Source organism: Tachypleus tridentatus, chromosome 12, assembly GCF_004210375.1.
Source record: "Tachypleus tridentatus isolate NWPU-2018 chromosome 12, ASM421037v1, whole genome shotgun sequence".
NCBI lineage: Eukaryota > Metazoa > Arthropoda > Merostomata > Xiphosura > Limulidae > Tachypleus > Tachypleus tridentatus.
Window position 1 is genome coordinate 132,231,393 of NC_134836.1, and position 22,972 is coordinate 132,254,364.

Consider the following 22,972-nt stretch of genomic DNA (forward strand, 5'->3'; position numbering starts at 1 on the left):
GATCACAGAATGTGACTCTTAGGGACTCTGCATAAGTACATCTAGTTTATCAAACAGAATGTTCTCTAGGATTCTGTAGAAGTACATCTAGTTCATGGAACAGATTGTTCTCTGGGACTCTGTAGAAGTACATCTAGTTCATGGAACAGAATGTTCTCTGGGACTCTGTAGAAGTACATCTAGTTCATGGAACAGAATGTTCTCTGGGACTCTGTAGAAGTACATCTAATTCATGAAACAGATTGTTCTCTGGGACTCTGTAGAAGTACATCTAGTTCATGGAACAGAATGTTCTCTGGGACTCTGTAGAAGTACGTCTAGTTCATGGAACAGAATGTTCTCTGGGACTCTGTAGAAGTACATCTAGTTCATGGAACAGAATGTTCTCTGGGACTCTGTAGAAGTACATCTAGTTCATGGAACAGAATGTTCTCTGGGACTCTGTAGAAGTACATCTAGTTCATGGAACAGAATCTTCTCTGGGACTCTGTAGAAGTACATCTAGTTTATGGTATTTAAAAGTCTGTAGATGTTTGTTTGATGATGAAACACGTGGAACATTCCGGACATGTTACATCGTATATCACATGGGTCAACTGTCAACTAACCTTTTCAATAAGCGAAGGTAAAGGTGTGGCCTTATGGCTAGGACAATCGACTTTTAGTCTGTTTTCGCAGGTTTAGATCACTTCACCGAACGTACGCTCTCTTTCAGCCGTGAGAATATTTTAATGTACCGATCTATTTCACTATTCGTTCATAAAGAACAGCCCAAGAGTTGGCGGTGGGTGGTGTCGACTAACTGCCTTTAATATAACATATAATTTAAAACTGGTACAGAAACTTTGTGTGAAATTTAACAACACAAAGTGAAAACAACGAAAGGAAATAACAAAATTTGGAATAATAATTAGACTAATTTCTAATAATAATTACACTATTTCTAATAATAATTAGACTATTTTAATAATAATTAAACTATTTCTAATAATGATTAGACTATTTCTAATAATTATTACACTATTTCTAATAATAATTACACTATTTCTAATAATGATTACACTATTTCTAATAATAATTAGACTATTTTTAATAATAATTAGACTATTTCTAATAATAATTAGACTATTTCTAATAATAATTAGACTATTTCTAATAATAATTGGACTATTTCTAATAATAATTACAGTATTTCTAATAATAATTAGACTATTTCTAATAATGATTAGACTATTTCTAATAATAATTATACTATTTCTAATAGTAATTACACTATTTCTAATAATAATTGGACTATTTCTAATAATAATTACAGTATTTCTAATAATAATTAGACTATTTCTAATGATAATTAGACTATTTCTAATGATAATTAAACTATTTCTAATAATGATTAGACTATTTCTAATAATGGTTACACTATTTCTAATAATAATTACACTATTTCTAATAATGATTAGACTATTTCTAATAATGATTAGACTATTTCTAATAATAATTATACTATTTCTAATAGTAATTACACTATTTCTAATAATAATTGACTATTTCTAATAATAATTACAGTATTTCTAATAATAATTAGACTATTTTTAATGATAATTAGACTATTTCTAATGATAATTAAACTATTTCTAATAATAATTAGACTATTTCTAATAATAATTAGACTATTTCTAATAATAATTGGACTATTTCTAATAATAATTACAGTATTTCTAATAATAATTAGACTATTTCTAATAATAATTATACTATTTCTAATAGTAATTACACTATTTCTAATAATAATTGGACTATTTCTAATAATAATTACAGTATTTCTAATAATAATTAGACTATTTCTAATGATAATTAGACTATTTCTAATGATAATTAAACTATTTCTAATAATGATTAGACTATTTCTAATAATAATTATACTATTTCTAATAATAATTACACTATTTCTAATAATGATTAGACTATTTCTAATAATAATTATACTATTTCTAATGATAATTAGACTATTTCTAATAATAATTAGACTATTTCTAATAATAATTACACTATTTCTAATAATAATTAGACTATTTCTAATAATAATTACAGTATTTCTAATAATAATTACAGTATTTCTAATAATAATTATACTATTAATAATGATTAGTAACAAAAAGTGAAGACGTGAGTTTCAACAGTGAATCTTTGTCTCATTTCTTATGTAGACAAATAAAACACAAGTTAATTTACCACTCTGGTCTTCCCAGATCGAAATATATATATTTAGACTTCTGTACACGTTAAATGATTTATTGTATCTGTCTGAAGAATTTCTTTCTTTCCATGTTTTCATACGAAACTACACAAATGAATCTCTAATTTTCTCTTCTAGTTAAAAACATAGCACACTAGATCACCTACAAAGTTGTAACGTTTTTAAACAAGACTCAAAAATCAAACGCTAGAGTTTTATGTCTCGTTTAAAAACATTCTAACTTTGAATTGATTGACGAGAAAGAAAGCAGAATAACGCCCACCGCCAACTCTTAGATTGTTCTTCTCTGACCAAATAATGGAATTTTATCATTAGTGTTAAAGTACACTCACGACTTTAATGTGTGGAGTGCCACACATTATGAACCACGATAACCAGTGGACCACAACCGAGTTATGTCCCAGAAAGGGCAAATGAATTATTAAATCAATCTTCGAAGAAAGTTTTTACCACTTTATCCTTCATTTCATTATGATAATGAATTTATTACGGATAAACCAGCCTGCTGTAGATGTATGTAGTTTCCCTATAGCTATCAAAATATCTACAAAAGGCTTTGTGAATATTTGTTTATATGTCGACCATAGTTCTATCAGTTTCATAATAATAAAATAAACATCAAATCACTGGAGACAACAGTTTTAATAGAATTCAGAATAGTATTTTCACAGATGACATCCATAATGAGGCAAATAATAAATTTACATTCTGATTCAGGGACAACGGTAAGTCTATGGATTTACAACACTAAAATCAGGGGTTCGATTCCCTTTGGTAGACACAGCAGATAGGCCGGAGCAGTTTGTCTACGGACTCACGCCACTGGAAACCGGGTTTCGATACCCGTAGTGGGTAGAGCACAGATAGACCACCGCCTTGTTTTCTGTTTAATTCAAAACAATCAAACCGATTTGCTACAATAAAAAAACACTCATATATTTCCTCGTAAACGAAACGTCCATGAAATTATCGATACGGTTCTGGTTGAACTGTTTGTAATGGTCAGATACCATCAATTATACATAGAGAACAGCTCACACAATGACTACAAACTATACTGCGCATGTGTGGAAACTGGACGATAAATGGTAAGGAGACAAGAATTTCCGTTTATATTGTTGTACCCTGATATTGTTATATTGTTGTACCCTGATATTGTTATATTGTTGTACCCTGCTATTGTTATATTGTTTTACCCTGATATTGTTATATTGTTGTACCCTGATATTGTTATATTGTTTTACCCTGTATTGTTATATTGTTGTACCCTGCTATTGTTATATTGTTGTACCCTGATACTGTTATATTGTTGTACCCTGCTATTGTTATATTGTTGTACCCTGCTACTGTTATATTGTTGTACCCTGCTATTGTTATATTGTTGTACCCTGATACTGTTATATTGTTGTACCCTGCTATTGTTATATATTGTTGTACCCTGCTACTGTTATATTGTTGTACCCTGCTATTGTTATATTGTTGTACCCCTGCTACTGTTATATTGTTGTACCCTGCTATTGTTATATTGTTGTACCCTGCTACTGTTATATTTTGTACCCTGCTATTGTTATACTGTTGTACTTAGCTACTGTTGTATTGTTGTACCCTGCTATTGTTATATTGTTGTACCCTGTTACTGTTATATTGTTGTACCCTGCTATTGTTATATTGTTGTACCCTGCTACTGTTATATTGTTGTACCCTGCTACTGTTATATTGTTGTACCCTGCTACTGTTATATTGTTGTACCCTGCTACTGTTATACTGTTGTACTTTGCTACTGTTGTATTATTATACCCTGCTACTGTTATATTGTTGTACCCTGCTACTGTTATATTGTTGTACCCTGCTATTGTTATATTGTTGTACCCTGCTACTGTTATATTTTTGTACCCTGATATTGTTATACTGTTGTACTTTGCTACTGTTGTATTGTTGTACCCTGCTATTGTTATATTGTTGTACCCTGCTACTGTTATATTTTTGTACCCTGATATTGTTATAATTGTTGTAATTTTGCTACTGTTGTATTGTTGTACCCTGCTATTGTTATATTGTTGTACCCTGCTACTGTTATATTGTTGTACCCTGCTATTGTTATATTGTTGTACCCTGATATTGTTATATTGTTGTACCCTGCTACTGTTATATTGTTGTACCCTGCTACTGTTATATTGTTGTACCCTGCTACTGTAATATTTTTGTACCCTGATATTGTTATATTGTTGTACCCTGCTACTGTTATACTGTTGTACCCTGCTACTGTTGTATTATTATACCCTGCTACTGTTATATTGTTTCACAGACGGAAAAACTAGTCCTGTAGTTTATTTGTCGTTGGCAGTTCAAGTTTCTTGTTTATCTCGGGCGTGACTAGAGAATAAATACGTTTAAGTTGTTAGAAGTGTGATTCTTATGAACATACTCTTTTGTACACCAATGTTCACCCTCAAGGTCTACTTAACAATACAGATGTTCTTTCGAAAGTTTCCACGCAAGCAAATTCTTGAACAAGGGGGCTGAGCCGCTAAATGTAGGATTGTTCCCAATTCTAGTTTGCATGTTAGGGCGCATTCATATTTTGATATAAAACTTTATCTTCTTATTTTGTGTAATATTTTGTTCTTGCTTAGACAAAATGTAAGTTTAGTTCAAATAAAAGTGGCTCTTACATTTATATATCACAGACGAAACAGACCCACGCTAAGATAGTAAAGTTTAAAATATAGACTTACACACCGCTGCCAGCAAATACAGATTCTACACATTGCTTCCAGCAAATATAGATTCTTACACACTGCTTCCAGCAAATACAGATTTACACACTGCTTCCAGCAAATACAGACTTACACACTGCTGCCAGCAAATACAGACTTACACACTGCTTCCAGCAAATACAGATTTACACACTGCTTCCAGCAAATACAGACTTACACACTGCTGCCAGCAAATACAGATTCTTACACACTGCTTCCAGCAAATACAGACTTACACACTGCTGCCAGCAAATACAGACTTACACACACTGCTGCCAGCAAATACAGACTTACACACTGCTGCCAGACAATGTTATCCTTGAAATGTTTCCTCCATTATTCAAGTGGTTGTAACAAAAGAAAACCATCAGGTTTTGTTTAGACTGTGACATCACTAACTGAGTACAATGAAAACTGGCTACCACCCTTGGCCCATGTGGGATGTGGTTCTGGGTTTACATAAACACGCTACCTACGGTGTCAAGGTTTGAGTGTTCGGTATTTCGAATCGGAATTTTTTCTTCTTTTTTTTCCTGGTGGATATTAGAACACTGATAATTAATTAATTTTACTATATATAAGTGGAATGTAGACATCAAGGTTAACATAGGTACAAGGTTAATAGTCGAAAACAATACAGTGTTCTATTTTATCGAAACCGTGTCATATAATGAACGACCTATTCAAATGGGAACACAAACATTACAACAGAGAAGCATGCTTTTCTATGGAGTTCTACAAACATGTACCGTCAACATTTTGCTATACAAAGGAGTTTATTTAATTTCTATCTGACATCATAATAACACACTTAACTTATTTCTGTAATATCTGTAGTTTAACTCTGCTCTACGGTCCATATGATTAAGCTGTACTCTATGTGGTTTAATTTTACTGTACGATATCTGTAGTTTAACTCTGCTCTAAGGTCCACGTGATTAAGCTGTACTCTATGTGGTTTAATTTTACTCTACCATATCTGTAGTTTAACTCTGCTCTAGGATCCACGTGATTAAGCTGTACTCTGTGTGGTTTAATTTTACTCTACAATATCTGTAGTTTAACTCTGCTCTAAGGTCCACGTGATTAAGCTGTACTCTATGTGGTTTAATTTTACTCTACAATATCTGTAGTTTAACTCTGCTCTAAGATCCACGTGATTAAGCTGTACTCTATGTGGTTTAATTTTACTCTACCATATCTGTAGTTTAACTCTGCTCTAAGATCCACGTGATTAAGCTATATTCTATGTGGTTTAATTTTACTCTACAATATCTGTAGTTTAACTCTTCTCTAAGATCCACGTGATTAAGCTGTACTCTATGTGGTTTAATTTTACTCTACGATATCTGTAGTTTAACTCTGCTCTAAGATCCACGTGATTAAGCTGTACTCTATGTGGTTTAATTTTACTCTACCATATCTGTAGTTCAACTCTTCTCTAAGATCCACGTGATTAAGCTGTACTCTATGTGGTTTAATTTTACTCTACCATATCTGTAGTTTAACTCTTCTCTAAGATCCACGTGATTAAGCTGTACTCTATGTGGTTTAATTCTAGTCTACTTTAGTTTTCTTATGTTTTAACCCTACTTTATGATCTCAACAATTTAACCTTAATTTGTGATCTAACTTGACTCCATTCTATGATCTTTGTAGTTTAATTTAAGGTCACGATATACGTAATTTAACTTCTTTCTATTATTCCATCCTCTATTACCACTTTTTACATTTTATAGACCATTTAAGTAAGTAATCTATACAGATTTAGACCAACTTTGTGTGTAAAGCACTATTTATTATATACAACGCATCACGTACTAAACTACTATACATGGTTGGTGCATGAAAACTAAACCACATGCATCCATGGTTGTATAGTCTTGTCAAATTATCTTACACCCAAAACGGTACCTCTAACTCACTAGGATAAATTAATATGCCACTAATATGGTCAAAGGAGGCGAGTGAAGCTATTGTATGGGTTGGTTAATCTAGTACGTGCGTGGGGACAGTACAAACGGTGAGAATCGGTTCATATTACTAAATGAATAAACTCTCACCAGTGAATCACACACACCTTCTTTCTCTGTATCCACAAATACTCTACTAGATGTACTTCGGCAGCGTCCCCGATATTGTTCTCTTTTGAGAGTAGCAAATATTTTTATTTTTTGTATAATCACTGACTTTTAGGACCTCCATTAACTCATTAAAATCTGAGAACGACTGATCGTATATACACACATCGTGATAACAATACTCACTTAAGTAACCAAACACTGTATACTAGTAATATACTACAACCAAACAATGTATACTAGTAATATACTACAACCAAACACTGTATACTACTAATATACTACAACCAAACACTGTATACTACTAATATACTACAACCAAACACTGTATACTACTAATATACTACAACCAAACACTGTATACTACTAATATACTACAACCAAACACTGTATACTACTAATATACTACAACCAAACACTGTATACTACTGATATACTACAACCAAACAATGTATACTAGTAATATACTACAACCAAACAATGTATACTAGTAATATACTACAACCAAACACTGTATACTACTAATATACTACAACCAAACACTGTATACTACTAATATACTACAACCAAACACTGTATACTACTAATATACTACAACCAAACACTGTATACTACTAATATACTACAACCAAACACTGTATACTACTGATATACTACAACCAAACAATGTATACTAGTAATATACTACAACCAAACAATGTATACTAGTAATATACTACAACCAAACACTGTATACTACTAATATACTACAACCAAACAATGTATACTACTAATATACTACAACCAAAGACTGTATACTAGTAATATACTACAACCAAACACTGTATACTACTGATATACTACAACCAAACACTGTATACTACTAATATACTACAACCAAACACTGTATACTACTGATATACTACAACCAAACACTGTATACTACTGATATACTACAACCAAACACTGTATACTACTGATATACTACAACCAAACACTGTATACTACTGATATACTACAACCAAACACTGTATACTACTGATATACTACAACCAAACACTGTATACTACTGATATACTACAACCAAACACTGTATACTACTAATATACTACAACCAAACACTGTATACTACTGATATACTACAACCAAACACTGTATACTACTGATATACTACAACCAAACACTGTATACTAGTAATATACTACAACCAAACACTGTATACTACTGATATACTACAACCAAACACTGTATACTGCTAATATACTACAACCAAACACTGTATACTAGTAATATACTACAACCAAACACTGTATACTACTAATATACTACAACCAAAGACTGTATACTAGTAATATACTACAACCAAACACTGTATACTAGTAATATACTACAACCAAACACTGTATACTACTGATATACTACAACCAAACACTGTATACTAGTAATATACTACAACCAAACACTGTATACTACTAATATACTACAACCAAACACTGTATACTACTGATATACTACAACCAAACACTGTATACTAGTAATATACTACAACCAAACAATGTATACTAGTAATATACTACAACCAAACACTGTATACTAGTAATATACTACAACCAAACACTGTATACTACTAATATACTACAACCAAACACTGTATACTACTAATATACTACAACCAAACACTGTATACTAGTAATATACTACAACCAAACACTGTATACTACTGATATACTACAACCAAACACTGTATACTACTGATATACTACAACCAAACACTGTATACTACTGATATACTACAACCAAACACTGTATACTAGTAATATACTACAACCAAACACTGTATACTACTGATATACTACAACCAAACACTGTATACTACTGATATACTACAACCAAACAATGTATACTAGTAATATACTACAACCAAACACTGTATACTAGTAATATACTACAACCAAACACTGTATACTACTAATATACTACAACCAAACACTGTATACTACTAATATACTACAACCAAACACTGTATACTACTGATATACTACAACCAAACACTGTATACTAGTAATATACTACAACTAAACGCTGTATACCACTAATATACTACAACCAAACACTGTATACTAGTAATATACTACAACCAAACACTGTATACTAGTAATATACTACAACCAAACACTGTATACTACTAATATACTACAACCAAACACTGTATACTAGTAATATACTACAACCAAACACTGTATACTATTGACATACTACAACCAAACACTGTATACTACTGATATACTACAACCAAACACTGTATACTACTGATATACTACAACCAAACACTGTATACTACTGATATACTACAACCAAACACTGTATACTATTGATATACTACAACCAAACACTGTATACTACTGATATACTACAACCAAACACTGTATACTACTGATATACTACAACCAAACACTGTATACTACTAATATACTACAACCAAACACTGTATACTACTAATATACTACAACCAAACACTGTATACTAGTAATATACTACAACCAAACACTGTATACTAGTAATATACTACAACCAAAGACTGTATACTAGTAATATACTACAACCAAACACTGTATACTACTGATATACTACAACCAAACACTGTATACTAGTAATATACTACAACCAAACACTGTATACTACTAATATACTACAAAAAACACTGTATACTACTAATATACTACAACCAAACACTGTATACTAGTAATATACTACAACTAAACGCTGTATACCACTAATATACTACAACCAAACACTGTAGAATAGTAATATACTACAACCAAACACTGTATACTAGTAATATACTACAACCAAACACTGTATACTACTAATATACTACAACCAAACACTGTATACTAGTAATATACTACAACCAAACACTGTATACTATTGACATACTACAACCAAACACTGTATACTACTGATATACTACAACCAAACACTGTATACTACTGATATACTACAACCAAACACTGTATACTACTGATATACTACAACCAAACACTGTATACTACTGATATACTACAACCAAACACTGTATACTACTAATATACTACAACCAAACACTGTATACTAGTAATATACTACAACCAAACACTGTATACTACTAATATACTACAACCAAACACTGTATACTAGTAATATACTACAACCAAAGACTGTATACTAGTAATATACTACAACCAAACACTGTATACTAGTAATATACTACAACCAAACACTGTATACTACTGATATACTACAACCAAACACTGTATACTACTAATATACTACAACCAAACACTGTATACTACTAATATACTACAAACAAACACTGTATACTACTGATATACTACAACCAAACACTGTATACTACTGATATACTACAACCAAACACTGTATACTAGTAATATACTACAACCAAACACTGTATACTACTAATATACTACAAAAAACACTGTATACTACTAATATACTACAACCAAACACTGTATACTAGTAATATACTACAACCAAACACTGTATACTACTAATATACTACAAACAAACACTGTATACTACTAATATATTACAACCAAACACTGTATACTAGTAATATACTACAACCAAACACTGTATACTACTAATATACTACAACCAAACACTGTATACTAGTAATATACTACAACTAAACACTGTATACTACTAATATACTTCAACCAAACACTGTATACTAGTAATATACTACAACCAAACACTGTATACTAGTAATATACTACAACCAAACACTGTATACTACTAATATACTACAACCAAACACTGTATACTAGTAATATATTACAACCAAACACTGTATACTATTGACATACTACAACCAAACACTGTATACTACTGATATACTACAACCAAACACTGTATACTACTGATATACTACAACCAAACACTGTATACTACTGATATACTACAACCAAACACTGTATACTACTGATATACTACAACCAAACACTGTATACTACTAATATACTACAACCAAACACTGTATACTAGTAATATACTACAACCAAACACTGTATACTACTAATATACTACAACCAAACACTGTATACTAGTAATATACTACAACCAAAGACTGTATACTAGTAATATACTACAACCAAACACTGTATACTACTGATATACTACAACCAAACACTGTATACTAGTAATATACTACAACCAAACACTGTATACTACTAATATACTACAACCAAACACTGTATACTAGTAATATACTACAACCAAACACTGTATACTACTAATATACTACAAACAAACACTGTATACTACTAATATACTACAACCAAACACTGTATACTAGTAATATACTACAACCAAACACTGTATACTACTAATATACTACAACCAAACACTGTATACTAGTAATATACTACAACTAAACACTGTATACTACTAATATACTTCAACCAAACACTGTATACTAGTAATATACTACAACCAAACACTGTATACTAGTAATATACTACAACCAAACACTGTATACTACTAATATACTACAACCAAACACTGTATACTAGTAATATATTACAACCAAACACTGTATACTACTGATATACTACAACCAAACACTGTATACTACTAATATACTACAACCAAACACTGTATACTACTAATATACTACAACCAAACACTGTATACTTCTGATATACTACAACAAAACACTGTATACTTCTGATATACTACAACAAAACACTGTATACTAGTAATATACTACAACTAAACACTGTATACCACTAATATACTACAACCAAACACTGTATACTAGTAATATACTACAACGAAACACTGTATACTAGTAATATACTACAACCAAACACTGTATACTACTAATATACTACAACCAAACACTGTATACTAGTAATATACTACAACCAAACACTGTATACTACTAATATACTACAACCAAACACTGTATACTAGAAATATACTACAACCAAACACTGTATACTACTAATATACAACAACCAAACATTGTATACTACTAATATACAACAACCAAACACTGTATACTAATAATATACTACAACCAAACACTGTATACTAGTAATATACTACAACCAAACACTGTATACTAGTAATATACTACAACCAAACACTGTATACTATTGACATACTACAACCAAACACTGTATACTACTGATATACTACAACCAAACACTGTATACTACTGATATACTACAACCAAACACTGTATACTACTGATATACTACAACCAAACACTGTATACTATTGACATACTACAAACAAACACTGTATACTACTGATATACTACAACCAAACACTGTATACTAATAATATACTACAACCAAACACTGTATACTACTAATATACTACAACCAAACACTGTATACTAGTAATATACTACAACCAAACACTGTATACTGCTAATATACTACAACCAAACACTGTATACTACTAATATACTACAACCAAACACTGTATACTAGTAATATACTACAACGAAAGACTGTATACTAGTAATATACTACAACGAAACACTGTATACTAGTAATATACTACAACTAAACAATGTATACTAGTAATATACTACAACCAAACACTGTATACTACTAATATACTACAACCAAACACTGTATACTACTAATATACTACTACCAAACACTGTATACTACTAATATACTACAAACAAACACTGTATACTAGTAATATACTACAACCAAACACTGTATACTACTGATATACTACAACCAAACACTGTATACTACTGATATACTACAAACAAACACAGTATACTAATAATATACTACAACCAAACACTGTATACTACTAATATACTACTACCAAACACTGTATACTACTAATATACTACAAACAAACACTGTATACTAGTAATATACTACAACCAAACACTGTATACTATTGACATACTACAACCAAACACTGTATACTACTGATATACTACAACCAAACACTGTATACTACTGATATACTACAACCAAACACTGTATACTACTGATATACTACAAACAAAACACTGTATACTAATAATATACTACAACCAAACACTGTATACTACTAATATACAACAACCAAACACTGTATACTACTGATATACTACAACCAAACAATGTATACTAGTAATATACTACAACCAAACACTGTATACTACTAATATACTACAACCAAACACTGTATACTACTAATATACTACAACCAAACACTGTATACTAGTAATATACTACAACCAAACAATGTATACTAGTAATATACTACAACCAAACACTGTATACTACTGATATACTACAACCAAACACTGTATACTACTGATATACTACAAACAAACACTGTATACTACTAATATACTACTACCAAACACTGTATACTACTAATATACTACAAACAAACACTGTATACTAGTAATATACTACAACTAAACAATGTATACTAGTAATATACTACAACCAAACACTGTATACTACTAATATACTACAACCAAACACTGTATACTACTAATATACAACAAACAAACACTGTATACTACTAATATACTACAACCAAACACTGTATACTAGTAATATACTACAACCAAACACTGTATACTACTAATATACTACAACCAAACACTGTATACTACTAATATACAACAAACAAACACTGTATACTACTGATATACTACAACCAAACACTGTATACTACTAATATACTACAAACAAACACTGTATACTAGTAATATACTACAACTAAACAATGTATACTAGTAATATACTACAACCAAACACTGTATACTACTAATATACTACAACCAAACACTGTATACTACTAATATACAACAAACAAACACTGTATACTACTAATATACTACAACCAAACACTGTATACTAGTAATATACTACAACCAAACACTGTATACTAGTAATATACTACAACCAAACACTGTATACTACTAATATACTACTAATATACTACAACCAAACACTGTATACTAGTAATATACTACAACCAAACACTGTATACTAGTAATATACTACAAACAAACAACGTATACTAGTAATATACTACAACCAAACACTGTATACTAGTAATATACTACAACCAAACACTGTATACTAGTAATATACTACAACCAAACACTGTATACTACTAATATACTACAACCAAACACTGTATACTAGTAATATACTACAACCAAACACTGTATACTAGTAATATACTACAAACAAACAACGTATACTAGTAATATACTACAACCAAACACTGTATACTAGTAATATACTACAAACAAACAACGTATACTAGTAATATACTACAACCAAACACTGTATACTAGTAATATACTACAACCAAACACTGTATACTACTTATATCCTCCAACCAAACACTGTATACTACTAATATACTACAACCAAACACTGTATACTAGTAATATACTACAACCAAACACTGTATACTACTAATATACTACAACCAAACACTGTATACTAGTAATATACTACAACCAAACACTGTATACTAGTAATATACTACAAACAAACAACGTATACTAGTAATATACTACAACCAAACACTGTATACTAGTAATATACTACAACTAAACACTGTATACTACTAATATACTACAACCAAACACTGTATACTACTAATATACTACTACCAAACACTGTATACTACTAATATACTACAAACAAACACTGTATACTAGTAATATACTACAACCAAACACTGTATACTACTGATATACTACAACCAAACACTGTATACTACTGATATACTACAACCAAACACTGTATACTACTAATATACTACAACCAAACAAGCTACAGTAGTTCTTTTTAGTTATGTCAAGACAAGCTTCAGTTGTTCTTATTAGTTATCTCAAGACAAGCTTCAGTAGTTCTTATTACTTATCTCAAGCTTCAGTAGTTCTTATTAGTTATCTCAAGACAAGCTTCAGTAGTTCTTGTTGGTTATCTCAAGACAAGCTTCAGTAGTTCTTATTGGTTATCTCAAGACAAGCTTCAGTAGTTCTTATTAGTTATCTCAAGACAAGCTTCAGTAGTTCTTATTGGTTATCTCAAGACAAGCTTTTAGTAGTTCTTATTAGTTATCTCAAGACAATCTTCAGTAGTTCTTATTAGTTATCTCAAGACAAGCTTCAGTAGTTCTTATTAGTTATCTCAAGACAAGCTTCAGTAGTTCTTATTAGTTATCTCAAGACAAGCTTCAGTAGTTCTTATTGGTTATCTCAAGACAAGCTTTAGTAGTTCTTATTAGTTATCTCAAGACAATCTTCAGTAGTTCTTATTAGTTATCTCAAGACAAGCTTCAGTAGTTCTTATTAGTTATCTCAAGACAAGCTTCAGTAGTTCTTGTTGGTTATCTCAAGACAAGCTTTAGTAGTTCTTATTAGATATCTCAAGACAATCTTCAGTAGTTCTTATTAGTTATCTCAAGACAAGCTTCAGTAGTTCTTATTAGTTATCTCAAGACAATCTCAGTAGTTCTTATTAGTTATCTCAAGACAAGCTTCAGTAGTTCTTATTAGTTATCCCAAGACAAGCTTCCAGTAGTTCTTATTACTTATCCTCAAGCTTCAGTAGTTCTTATTAGTTATCTCAAGACAAGCTTCAGTAGTTCTTGTTAGTTATCTCAAGACAAGCTTCAGTAGTTCTTATTAGTTATCTCAAGACAATCTTCAGTAGTTCTTATTATTATCTCACGGCAAGCTTCAGTAGTTCTTATTAGTTATGTCAAGACAATCTTCAGTAGTTCTTATTGGTTATCTCAAGACAAGCTTCAGTAGTTCTTATTGGTTATCTCACGGCAAGCTTCAGTAGTTCTTATTAGTTATCTCAAGACAAGCTTCAGTAGTTCTTATTGGTTATCTCAAGACAAGCTTCCAGTAGTTCTTATTGGTTATCTCAAGACAAGCTTCAGTAGTTCTTATTAGTTATCTCAAGACAAGCTTCAGTAGTTCTTATTAGTTATCTCAAGACAATCTTCAGTAGTTCTTATTGGTTATCTCACGGCAAGCTTCAGTAGTTCTTATTAGTTATGTCAAGACAATCTTCAGTAGTTCTTATTGGTTATCTCAAGACAAGCTTCAGTAGTTCTTATTGGTTATCTCACGGCAAGCTTCAGTAGTTCTTATTAGTTATCTCAAGACAAGCTTCAGTAGTTCTTATTACTTAGCTCAAGCTTCAGTAGTTCTTATTGGTTATCTCAAGACAAGCTTCAGTAGTTCTTATTACTTATCTCAAGCTCCAGTAGTTCTTATAAGTTATCTCAAGACAAGCTTCAGTAGTTCTTATTACTTATCCCAAGCTTCAGTAGTTCTTATTACTTATCCTCAAGCTTCAGTAGTTCTTATTGGTTATCTCAAGACAAACTCAGTAGTTCTTATTAGTTATCTCAAGACAAGCTTCAGTAGTTCTTATAAGTTATCTCAAGACAAACTCAGTAGTTCTTATTAGTTATCCCAAGACAAGCTTCAGTAGTTCTTATTAGTTATCTCAAGACAAGCTTCAGTAGTTCTTGTTGGTTATCTCAAGACAAGCTTCAGTAGTTCTTATTGGTTATCTCAAGACAAGCTTCACTAGTTCTTATTAGTTATCTCAAGACAAGCTTCAGTAGTTCTTATTAGTTATCTCAAGACAAGCTTCAGTAGTTCTTATTGGTTATCTCAAGACAAGCTTTTAGTAGTTCTTATTAGTTATCCTCAAGACAAGCTTCAGTAGTTCTTATTAGTTATCTCAAGACAAGCTTCAGTAGTTCTTATTACTTATCCCAAGCTTCAGTAGTTCTTATTACTTATCTCTCAAGCTTCAGTAGTTCTTATTAGTTATCTCAAGACAAGCTTCAGTAGTTCTTGTTAGTTATCTCAAGACAAGCTTCAGTAGTTCTTATTAGTTATCTCAAGACAATCTTCAGTAGTTCTTATTGGTTATCTCACGGCAAGCTTCAGTAGTTCTTATTAGTTATGTCAAGACAATCTTCAGTAGTTCTTATTGGTTATCTCAAGACAAGCTTCCAGTAGTTCTTATTGGTTATCCTCACGGCAAGCTTCAGTAGTTCTTATTAGTTATCCTCAAGACAAGCTTCAGTAGTTCTTATTGGTTATCTCAAGACAAGCTTCAGTAGTTCTTATTGGTTATCTCAAGACAAGCTTCAGTAGTTCTTATTAGTTATCTCAAGACAAGCTTCAGTAGTTCTTATTAGTTATCTCAAGACAATCTTCAGTAGTTCTTATTGGTTATCTCACGGCAAGCTTCAGTAGTTCTTATTAGTTATGTCAAGACAATCTTCAGTAGTTCTTATTGGTTATCCCAAGACAAGCTTCAGTAGTTCTTATTGGTTATCTCACGGCAAGCTTCAGTAGTTCTTATTAGTTATCTCAAGACAAGCTTCAGTAGTTCTTATTACTTAGCTCAAGCTTCAGTAGTTCTTATTGGTTATCTCAAGACAAGCTTCAGTAGTTCTTATTACTTATCTCAAGCTCCAGTAGTTCTTATAAGTTATCTCAAGACAAGCTTCAGTAGTTCTTATTACTTATCCTCAAGCTTCAGTAGTTCTTATTACTTATCTCAAGCTTCAGTAGTTCTTATTGGTTATCTCAAGACAAACTTCAGTAGTTCTTATTAGTTATCTCAAGACTAGCTTCAGTAGTTCTTATTAGTTATCTCAAGACAAGCTTCAGTAGTTCTTGTTGGTTATCTCAAGACAAGCTTCAGTAGTTCTTGTTGGTTATCTCAAGACAAGCTTCAGTAGTTCTTATTAGTTATCTCAAGACAAGCTTCAGTAGTTCTTATTAGTTATCTCAAGACAAGCTTCAGTAGTTCTTATTAGTTATCTCAAGACAAGCTTCAGTAGTTCTTATTAGTTATCTCAAGACAAGCTTCACTAGTTCTTATTAGTTATCTCAAGACAAGCTTCACTAGTTCTTATTAGTTATCTCAAGACAAGCTTCAGTAGTTCTTATTGGTTATCTCAAGACAAGCTTCAGTAGTTCTTATTGGTTATCTCAAGACAAGCTTCACTAGTTCTTATTAGTTATCTCAAGACAAGCTTCAGTAGTTCTTATTAGTTATCTCAAGACAAGCTTCAGTAGTTCTTATTGGTTATCTCAAGACAAGCTTTAGTAGTTCTTATTAGTTATCTCAAGACAAGCTTCAGTAGTTCTTATTGGTTATCTCAAGACAAGCTTTAGTAGTTCTTATTAGTTATCTCAAGACAAGCTTCAGTAGTTCTTATTAGTTATCTCAAGACAAGCTTCAGTAGTTCTTATTGGTTATCTCAAGACAAGCTCAATAGTTCTTATTAGTTATCTCAAGACAAGCTTCAGTAGTTCTTATTAGTTATCTCAAGACAAGCTTCAGTAGTTCTTATTAGTTATCTCAAGACAAGCTTCAGTAGATCTTGTTGGTTATCTCAAGACAAGCTTCAGTAGTTCTTATTGGTTATCTCAAGACAAGCTTCAGTAGTTCTTATTAGTTATCTCAAGGCAAGCTTCAGTAGTTCTTATTAGTTATCTCAAGACAAGCTTCAGTAGTTCTTGTTGGTTATCTCAAGACAAGCTTCAGTAGTTCTTATTGGTTATCTCAAGACAAGCTTTAGTAGTTCTTATTAGTTATCCCAAGGCAAGCTTCAGTAGTTCTTATTGGTTATCCCAAGACAAGCTCAGTAGTTCTTATTAGTTATCCTCAAGGCAAGCTTCAGTAGTTCTTATTAGTTATCTCAAGACAAGCTTCAGTAGTTCTTGTTGGTTATCTCAAGACAAGCTTCAGTAGTTCTTGTTGGTTATCTCAAGACAAGCTTCAGTAGTTCTTATTGGTTATCGCAAGGCAAGCTTCAGTAGTTCTTATTAGTTATCTCAAGACAAGCTTCAGTAGTTCTTATTAGTTATCTCAAGACAAGCTTCACTAGTTCTTATTAGTTATCTCATGGCAAGCTTCAGTAGTTCTTATTAGTTATCTCAAGACAAGCTTCAATAGTTCTTATTAGTTATCCTCAAGGCAAGCTTCAGTAGTTCTTATTGGTTATCTCAAGACAAGCTTCCAGTAGTTCTTATTAGTTATCTCAAGACAAGCTTCAATAGTTCTTATTAGTTATCTCATGGCAAGCTTCAGTAGTTCTTATTGGTTATCTCAAGACAAGCTTCAGTAGTTCTTATTAGTTATCTCATGGCAAGCTTCAGTAATTCTTATTAGTTATCTCATGCTTCAATAGTTCTTATTAGTTATCTCAAAACAAGCTTCAGTAGTTCTTGTTGGTTATCTCAAGACAAGCTTCAGTAGTTCTTATTACTTATCTCAAGCTTCAGTAGTTCTTATTGGTTATCTCAAGCTTCAGTAGTTCTTATTACTTATCCAAGCTTCCAGTAGTTCTTATTACTTATCCAAGCTTCAGTAGTTCTTATTGGTTATCTCAAGACAAGCTTCAGTAGTTCTTATTACTTATCCCAAGCTTCAGTAGTTCTTATTACTTATCTCAAGCTTCAGTAGTTCTTGTTGGTTATCTCAAGACAAGCTTCAGTAGTTCTTATTGGTTATCTCACGGCAAGCTTCAGTAGTTCTTAATAGTTATCTCAAGACAAGCTTCAGTAGTTCTTATTACTTAGCTCAAGCTTCAGTAGTTCTTATTGGGTGTCTCAAGACAAGCTTCAGTAGTTCTTATTAGTTATCTCAAAACAAGCTTCAGTAGTTCTTATTGGTTATCTCAAGACAAGCTTCAGTAGTTCTTATTGGTTATCTCAAGGCAAGCTTCCAGTAGTTCTTATTAGTTATCTCAAGACAAGCTTCAGTAGTTCTTATTACTTAGCCCAAGCTTCAGTAGTTCTTATTGGTTATCCCAAGACAAGCTCAGTAGTTCTTATTAGTTATCCCAAAACAAGCTCAGTAGTTCTTGTTGGTTATCCCAAGACAAGCTCAGTAGTTCCCTATTGGTTATCCCAAGACAAGCTTCAGTAGTTCTTATTGGTTATCCCAAGGCAAGCTTCAGTAGTTCTTATTAGTTATCCCAAGACAAGCTTCAGTAGTTCTTATTACTTAGCCAAGCTTCAGTAGTTCTTATTGGTTATCTCAAGACAAGCTTCAGTAGTTCTTATTGGTTATTTCAAGACAAGCTCAGTAGTTCTTATTGGTTATTTCAAGACAAGCTTCAGTAGTTCTTATTGGTTATCCCAAGACAAGCTTCAGTAGTTCTTATTAGTTATCCCAAGACAAGCTTCAGTAGTTCTTATTAGTTATCTCAAGACAAGCTTCAGTAGTTCTTATTGGTTATCCCAAGACAAGCTCAGTAGTTCTTATTAGTTATCTCAAGACAAGCTTCAGTAGTTCTTATTAGTTATCCCATGGCAAGCTTCCAGTAGTTCTTATTAGTTATCCCAAGACAAGCTTCAGTAGTTCTTATTACTTAGCTCAAGCTTCCAGTAGTTCTTATTGGTTATCCCAAGACAAGCTTCAGTAGTTCTTATTGGTTATTTCAAGACAAGCTTCAGTAGTTCTTATTAGTTATCTCAAGACAAGCTTCAGTAGTTCTTATTAGTTATCTCATGGCAAGCTTGAGTAATTTTTATTAGTTATCTCAAGCTTCAATAGTTCTTATTAGTTATCTCAAGACAAGCTTCAGTAGTTCTTATTAGTTATCTCAAGACAAGTTTTAGTAGTTCTTATTAGTTATCTCAAGACAAGTTTTAGTAGTTCTTATTAGTTATCTCAAGCTTCTGGACTGAAAACAACAAACTTCGTGAAGGGCACAGTACGAATGTTCACCTAGTGCACTAGGAATCTAACTTTGTATGTAGTAAGTTATAGTTTAGTGGTATCTTGAATGAATTATCATCATATACGAGGATACACACGTCAGGCTCTTATATTTATATCAACTCTTTTTGTACATCATTTTAATGTGTTTTTCCATACCCTACATTGTTTTGAAGTTAGGTAAAAGGTGACGACCTTGTTAGTCTCTGTGTAATTATGAAATACCAATACGTTAAGTCTTTGGAAGATTAATGAGGTGAAGGCCGCCTCCTAACTTCAGCGGAAGGGAAACTACAAGACCGCCTATGATTTTAAAACTTTATGGTCCAGTATACGAAAAATAGACGCAGAGTTTAGAAACAAATGGTACAACCAGTTTAATGTGGGATTCAGAAAATAATATAAAGGGCAGGAGTTCAACCAATGAAAGTAATCCCAAGATAAGGGAATGTAGGAATGACTAAACTAGAGAATATAAACCAATGAAAGTAAGCCTAAGATAAGGGAATGTAGGAAAGACTAAACTAGAGAATATAGAGAATACAAATGTAAATCATTATCAGTAATAAACAGCATTAAACAATTCCTGTTTCTGTGTGTTTATCATTATCAGTAATAACCAGCATTAAACAATTCCTGGTTCTGTGTGTTAATCATTATCAGTAATAACCAGCTTTAAAGAATTCCTGTTTCTGTGTGTTTATCATTATCAGTAATAACCACCATTAAACAATTCCTGTTTCTGTGTGTTTATCATTATCAGTAATAACCAGCATTAAAGAATTCCTGATTGTGTGTGTTAATCATTATCAGTAATAACCAGCATTAAACAATTCCTGGTTCTGTGTGTTTATCATTATTAGTAATAACCAGCATTAAACAATTCCTGGTTCTGTGTGTTTATCATTATCAGTAATAACCACCATTAAACAATTCCTGGTTCTGTGTGTTTATCATTATCAGTAATAACCACCATTAAACAATTCCTGGTTCTGTGTGTTTATCATTATTAGTAATAACCAGCATTAAACAATTCCTGGTTCTGTGTGTTTATCATTATCAGTAATAACCACCATTAAACAATTCCTGGTTCTGTGTGTTTATCATTATCAGTAATAACCACCATTAAACAATTCCTGGTTCTGTGTGTTTATCATTATTAGTAATAACCAGCATTAAACAATTCCTGGTTCTGTGTGTTTATCATTATCAGTAATAACCAGCATTAAACAATTCCTGATTGTGTGTGTTAATCATTATCAGTAATAAATAGCATTAAACAATTCCTGATTGTGTGTGTTAATCATTATCAGTAATAACCAGCATTAAAGAATTCCTGGTTCTGTGTGTTTATCATTATCAGTAATAACCAGCATTAAACAATTCCTGGTTCTGTGTGTTTATCATTATTAGTAATAACCAGCATTAAACAATTCCTGGTTCTGTGTGTTTATCATTATCAGTAATAACCAGCATTAAACAATTCCTGATTGTGTGTGTTAATCATTATCAGTAATAAATAGCATTAAACAATTCCTGATTGTGTGTGTTAATCATTATCAGTAATAACCAGCATTAAAGAATTCCTGGTTCTGTGTGTTTATCATTATCATTAATAACCAGCATTAAACAATTCCTGGTTCTGTGTGTTTATCATTATCAGTGATAACCACCATTAAACAATTCCTGTTTCTGTGTGTTTATCATTATCAGTAATAACCACCATTAAACAATTCCTGGTTCTGTGTGTTTATCATTATCAGTAATAACCACCATTAAACAATTCCTGTTTCTGTGCGTTTATCATTATTAGTAATAAACAGCATTAAACAATTCCTGGTTCTGTGTGTTTATCATTATCAGTAATAACCAGCATTAAACAATTCCTGATACAATTCCATCAGTAGTAGCTGTCCCTCAGTCTTTTATAAACGGTCTTCCAGTAGTAGTAGCTGTCCCTCAGTCTTTTATAGACGGTCTTCCATCAGAAGTATCTGTCCCTCAGTTTTCTATAGACGGTCTTCCATCAGTAGTAGCTATCCCTCAGTCTTCTATAGACGGTTTTCCATCTGTAGTAGCTGTCCCCTAGTCTTCTATAGACGGTCTTCCATCAGTAGTAGCTGTCCC